This window comes from Prionailurus bengalensis, chromosome F2 (assembly GCF_016509475.1).
Source record: "Prionailurus bengalensis isolate Pbe53 chromosome F2, Fcat_Pben_1.1_paternal_pri, whole genome shotgun sequence".
Classification (NCBI taxonomy): Eukaryota; Metazoa; Chordata; class Mammalia; order Carnivora; family Felidae; genus Prionailurus; species Prionailurus bengalensis.
The window spans coordinates 26,482,337-26,488,520 of NC_057353.1; the positions used below are offsets into that span (position 1 = coordinate 26,482,337).

The 6,184-nt window shown below is 35.3% G+C and overlaps 1 pseudogene; it reads right to left on the bottom strand.

Moving 5' to 3' along the window:
* Positions 1-2,248: 2,248 nt before the first annotated feature.
* On the bottom strand, positions 2,249-2,882 carry LOC122495974 (annotated as a pseudogene).
* Positions 2,883-6,184: the final 3,302 nt, after the last annotated feature.

Sequence of the window (6,184 nt, forward strand, 5' to 3'; positions counted from 1 at the left end):
ACATTCAGTTATACATTACCCTTTAAAAATAATTTCAAAGCACAACATTTAAATTTTAAGGCTTTACATTTAAAGTTCTGAAGTAGAACCAAAGATCATAAAGGTCACATGTCCAACTTATTAATTTCTCAGTTTTTTAAAAATCAAAGTGCATTTCCAGTGACCATGAGCTTTATTACTGAGTGAATGCTGTTTCAGTTTTGTGTACTGATACACTCATGTTTCATGAAAGAAATATTTACATTTCTATGTTTAGGTACTTATGGAGGAAGATTTCAGAGTTAAGGGCAAACATTTCAAAGGAAATTGGACTTAGTAAAGGTATTTGAGTTGTCAGTCACATGCAGGCATGAATATTTTGTCTTACATTATTACTTCTCTTTCGAGATAGCATTTTGACATTTGCATTGTTTGGTAACCATATTTCCAATAATCATTTTAGAGATTAGTGCTAAATTTGACTAGTTTCAATATCTGTAAATAGTCCTTTTATTGGATGGATTTTCCATTCATTAGTTCTTAATTTTTTTTTACTACGCCAATTGAGTAAGTGTATTAGTTTGCTAGGACTGTTGTAACAAAGTACCACAGACTGGGTGTCTTAAACAACAGAAATATATTGTCTTATACATCTGGAGGCTAGGAATTTGCGATCAAGGTGCTGGCAAGGTTGGTTGCTTCTGAGATCTGGAAAAGATGTGTTCTGAAGTTCTCCCAACTTCTGGTTATCTGCTGGCACTCTGGCATTCTTTGGTTTCTGCTGTGTTGCTTCAATCTCTGCCCTCATCTTCACATGGTATTTTCCCTGTGTGTGTTTTTGTGTCCAAAGTTCCCTTTTTCATAAGGACAACAGTCATATAAGATTAGGGATCTGCACTCCTCTAGTGTGACCTTGTATTAACTAGCTACATCTGTGATGATCTCATTTCCAAATAAGGCCACATTCTCAGGTCCTGGGGGTTACGACTTCAACATATAAATTTTGAGGTGATGCAATTCATATACACATACGATAAGTATACTAAAAACAACTATTTGTAGAGCAGTATGGGTAATACGTTTTCTAGTCCTTTCCCAAATGAGAATGATTTTTATTCTTTCACATACACACACTAAAAATTTTCTGGTTTTAAAATTTTTGAAGCATCCTTTGGACAAGAAAAAGTTGGGAATATATTCCCATAATGATCTGGTTTTGAAGTTAGACTGATTGTATTTCTTTTGTGGACATTTTTTTTCTTCCCATACATTTGAAGACTTTTTTCTTTGCCTAGATACTATTTTTTAAATAAATTATCTGCCAAATAATAAACCAACTTAATCTCCCAGATCTGATGGCATTAGTTAGGATGTTGGTTTTGATATTGAAACAGATAGCCATAGTTCACAAGAGTTTAAACATAGTTCACAAGAGTTATAAAAGTTTCCTACTATTTTATTTCATTTTATTACTTTACTTTGTTTATTCATGTAGAGTTCCTCTATTGTTAAGGGTTTTCTCCATGAAGTCATGGGGGTCCCAGACTTAATCTACCTTTTTGCTAATCACCCTCAATATCTAGCTTCCATCTTTTGGTTTGAGATGATTATTCTAGTTTTTGTCATTTTATCCCCACTCCCTCAACAGAAAAAAAAAATAGAAAGACATGGTTATTTGTGTTAAGAGCACTGACTAGAAATTGTACAACTTCTGCTCACAGGCTATAGAACAGAAGTTAGACACATAACCACACTTAGCTGCAGGTAATCTTGAGAAATATAGTCTCCCTATGGGAAGCCATGTGCTCAATTAAAATTTTTTTCTATTAATATAGAACAAAAAGCATACATATTAGGGGCAAATAATAGGCTCTGCTATGGTGTATATTTTTCTTCTCTTAGATATCTATTTGCAACTTTTTTCTCATGCACTAAAAATGCTTGCCTCTCCCACAGGGAGTCAACCTCAATATCTTATCCAGTTACGGTATCCTTTTCAAAGTCCAAAATCTCTGGAAAATATGCAGACCAACCTATTAGGTGTGAATTTGGTTTATCACGGGCCAGCAACCTCTAAACTAAAAGAAAAATGATCTTTCTCCCTCTAACCCTTCCCGGCCATCTCCAACACGCAAACCCAATATGTAATAGAACAAGAACATATCAACAAGAAAACTCTCAGAGCTGTAGCAAAACGATGCCTATGAGGTGTCAGCTGCTCCAGGCCATCCAGGGCAAAGTGCAGTTTCTCTGTTGGGGAGGTGGTGGGTTATTGACAAAGAGCAATGGTGTCCATCTTAATGAAGCTGATGTGCATCTTGTCCATGATGTCTATCATCTGCCAGATCTTCAGGAAGTCATTGAAAGTGACTCCCTCATACTCTTGATCCACCTCCATCTGCCTCATGCAGGTGCGAGCCACCTCCATCATGCCCCGTCTGTAATGGAGTGAGCAGAGTCCTTTTCCTTGTGGCAATTGCTCAAGACTTCTTTGCCCACGTTTTCATATTCTTCCTGGGTGATGTGAATTTTGCTGACTGAGTCCTACGTGTGGAACAGAAACCTCACCTTTTCTTTCTGGCTCCATGGTGGTGTGGATGGGTCAGAAGTAGGACACGATGGGTCAGGAAGTGCTCAATGTTGGTCTTTTGGGCCAGGCAGATGGTCCCTTTGCCAAGGTTCCTGCTGTCAAAGGAGACATGGTGGATTTTGGGTCACATCTGATTGAGCTCCAGGGCAGGGACTTTGTTGAAGTCCTGCTTACGAATTGTGGGCTAGTCTCCACTTAGCTGCTTAAACCTTCACTTAAGCAGCTGAATCTGGTCTGACGAGAAGCCTGTATTTCCCACAAGCTCACTCACTTCCTCAGATTCCCCCCATGGAGGGGGCCATGAGGAACACATTCCTTGTAGGGCCTGGGATGGCATTGGCTCTGCAGCAGATGGTCAGACCTTGGGTCCAACATGGTGGAGACACCAAGGCCAGATCTGAGTTGCAAGTCAAGCAGTTTAGGCAAGAAAAATAAATATTTTATACAACTCAGAAAAGAAAAAGTAAAACTGTCACTATTTGAGGATGACATGATATTACATATATGAAACCCTAAAGATTCCACCATATAACTAATAAAACTGTTAGAACTAATAGACAAACTCAGTAAAGTTGAAGGATGCAAAATCAATATAAAAATATGTTATGCTTCTATATACTAATAATGGATTATCAGAAAAAGGAATTAAAAAAACAATTCTGTTTACAATTATATTGTAAAGTATAAAAGACCTAGGAATAAGCTTAACCAAAGGAGGCAAAAGACCTATACACTGAAAACTCTGAGACACTGATGGAAGACAATGAAGAAGATACAAATCAATGGAAAGATGTTCTATGCTAGTGGATTAGAGGAATTAATATTATTAAAATGTACTACTGTACATCTGTACTACTCAAAGCGATCTACAGGTTCATTACAACCTGTCCCAGAATTCTAAGGGCATTTCTTTCATAGAAATAGAACAATAATCCTAAAAATTGTATGGACCACAAAAGACCCCAAAAGCCATAGCAATCTTGAGAAACTGAAGGCATCACACCTCTTGATTTCAAACTACACTAAGTGATCAAAACAGTATGGTGTTGGAATAAAAACAGACACAGAGATCAATGGAAAAGAATAGAAAGCCAAGAGATAAACCCACTCATGTATGGTCAATTAATTTATAGCAAAGGAGCCAAGAACACACAATGGTGAAAGGAAAGTCTCTTCAACAAATGGTGCTGGGAAAACTCAACAGCCATATGCAAAACAATGAAATGGGATTACTATCTTATATTATGGACAAAATTACCTGTAAATGGATTAAAGACTTGAACAAAGACCTAAAACCATAAAACTTCTACAAGGAAACATAGATGGTAAGCTCCTTGAAATCAGTCTTAGCAATGATTTTTTAGATTCGATACCAAAAGAAGACTACACAAGCAAAAATAAACAAGTGGAAGTGTACCAAACTGAAAGGATTCTGCATGGCAAAGGAAATCAACAAAATAAAAGGCAACCTAATGAATGGAAGAAAATTTTTACAAATCATCTATCTGATAAGAGATTAATATTCAAAATATATAAAGAACCCACTCAACTCAATAGCAAAAAAAGAAAAAAACCCTAAAAACTCTGTTTAAAAAATGGGCAGAGAATCTGAATAGACATTTTTCCAAAGAAGACATACAGACAGCTAACAGATACAGGAGAAGGTACTCAACTTCACTAATCATCAGGGAAATGTAAATCAAAAGCACAATGAAATACTATGTCACACTTGTTAGGATGGCTAATAACCCAAAGACAAGAAACAACAAGTGTTAGTGAGAATGTAGAGAAAAGGGAATCCTTGTGTGCTGTTGATAAGAATGTAAATTGGTGCAGTCACTATGAAAAACAGAATGGAGGTTCCTCAAGAAATTTAAAAATAGAAATATTATATGATCCAGCAATTCTGCTTCTGGTTTTTTATCCAAAGGAAATGAAAACACTAACTCAAAAAGATATATGCACCCAGGTTCATTTCAACATTATTTACAATAGCCAAGATTTGAAAGCAACCTAAATGTTCACTGATGGATGAATGGATAAAGAAAACGTGAGGTGTATAATATATATTCACCCATAATAAAGAAAGAAATCTTGTCATTTGGGACAATATAGATGAAATGTGAGGGCATTATGCCAAGTGAAATAACTAAGACAAAGAAAGACAAATACCATACAATCTCGCATATATGTGTAACCTAAGAAAACAAAACAAAACAAAACAAATTAGAAAGAAAATCATAGATATAGAGAACAGATTCGTGGTTGCCAGAGGCAGAGTGTGGGAGGCAGGCAAAATGAGAGAAGGGAGTCAAAAAGTATAACTTTCCAGTTATAAAATCAGTAAGGCCTGTGGATGTCATGTACAGCATGGTGACTATAGTTAATAATACTGTGCTGTATATTTGAACGTTGCTAAGAGAAATAGATCTTAAAAGTTGTCATCATAAGAAAAAAGCATTAAGGCTATGTAATAATGAATTTTAACAAGACATTGTGGTGATAATTTCACAATATGTACAACTATCAAATCATTGTGTTATACATCTAAAACTAAAACTAATGTGTTATATATCAAGTATATCTCAATAAAAATATTTGATATTGTGAAATGGGGCAATAAACAAACCCTAAAACTTCAGTAGCTTATTATCACCTAAGTATTTTTCTCTCATGGAGAGTCAGATACATGTGTTCCTGGCCTAGGGCTTTCCTCCAGAGACAGAGACTTGTAGATACAGGTTCATTTCATCTTATGGGATGAAACACATAGTCTCCAAAGTCACTCTGGAACAATAACAATAACCCAAAATTTTGCACTGAGAATCCTGAAGAATGGGGAAACGTAATTCTCATTTTAAGATTTTGTTGTCAACATTTCTGCAAAATATTTCAGAAATGGGAGATAAATTATGTAAAAGCAGAGATCCAGACATATGATAACTGTTCAATATAGGTAAATTCACCATTTTTCCTCAGAATATTAACCCGGATGATGTGACATATTGAGCCAGTCTCAGTGCTGGCTGACCATATTTGTCAGGTTGAACACATTCAGTTGACAGTTGTCCACTAATTATGAACTAAATCAGGATCCCAAATTTATATGACATGATATAGATAACATACTTTATGAAGGTCAAGAGATAAGTAGCCTATAATCACAAATATTGATCAGAAACTTATTTGATAATATTGCATAAGTGATCATATATTTTAAGTAAATATAAGAAATAGAAGCAGATTATCAATGGAGTAGAAAAGAATTCCTATGTTGAAATTGAAATAATTCATCCCTAAAAGGAAGATCTAAAAAACACTATTTTATAATTAGACTTCTATAAATTTTTATTTATAGATACTGTTCTCCCTTAGAATGGAAACCTCTATAGCTTTTTGTTTATAAATCATTTTGTTTCTACCATCCCTTTAATATTTTATGACAGCATGGTTAGGCCTCACCTCCTGAGAGAAGCAAAACAGTATAAAATCTAATAGCAAAGACTATCTACCTGAATGGTCTCCTTTGCATCTAGGCTCTATCATGTCCTATTTTTGCAAACTTAGACATGATAGTCTCTTCATAAATGAGAATGGAGTGGCTATCCTGTCCCA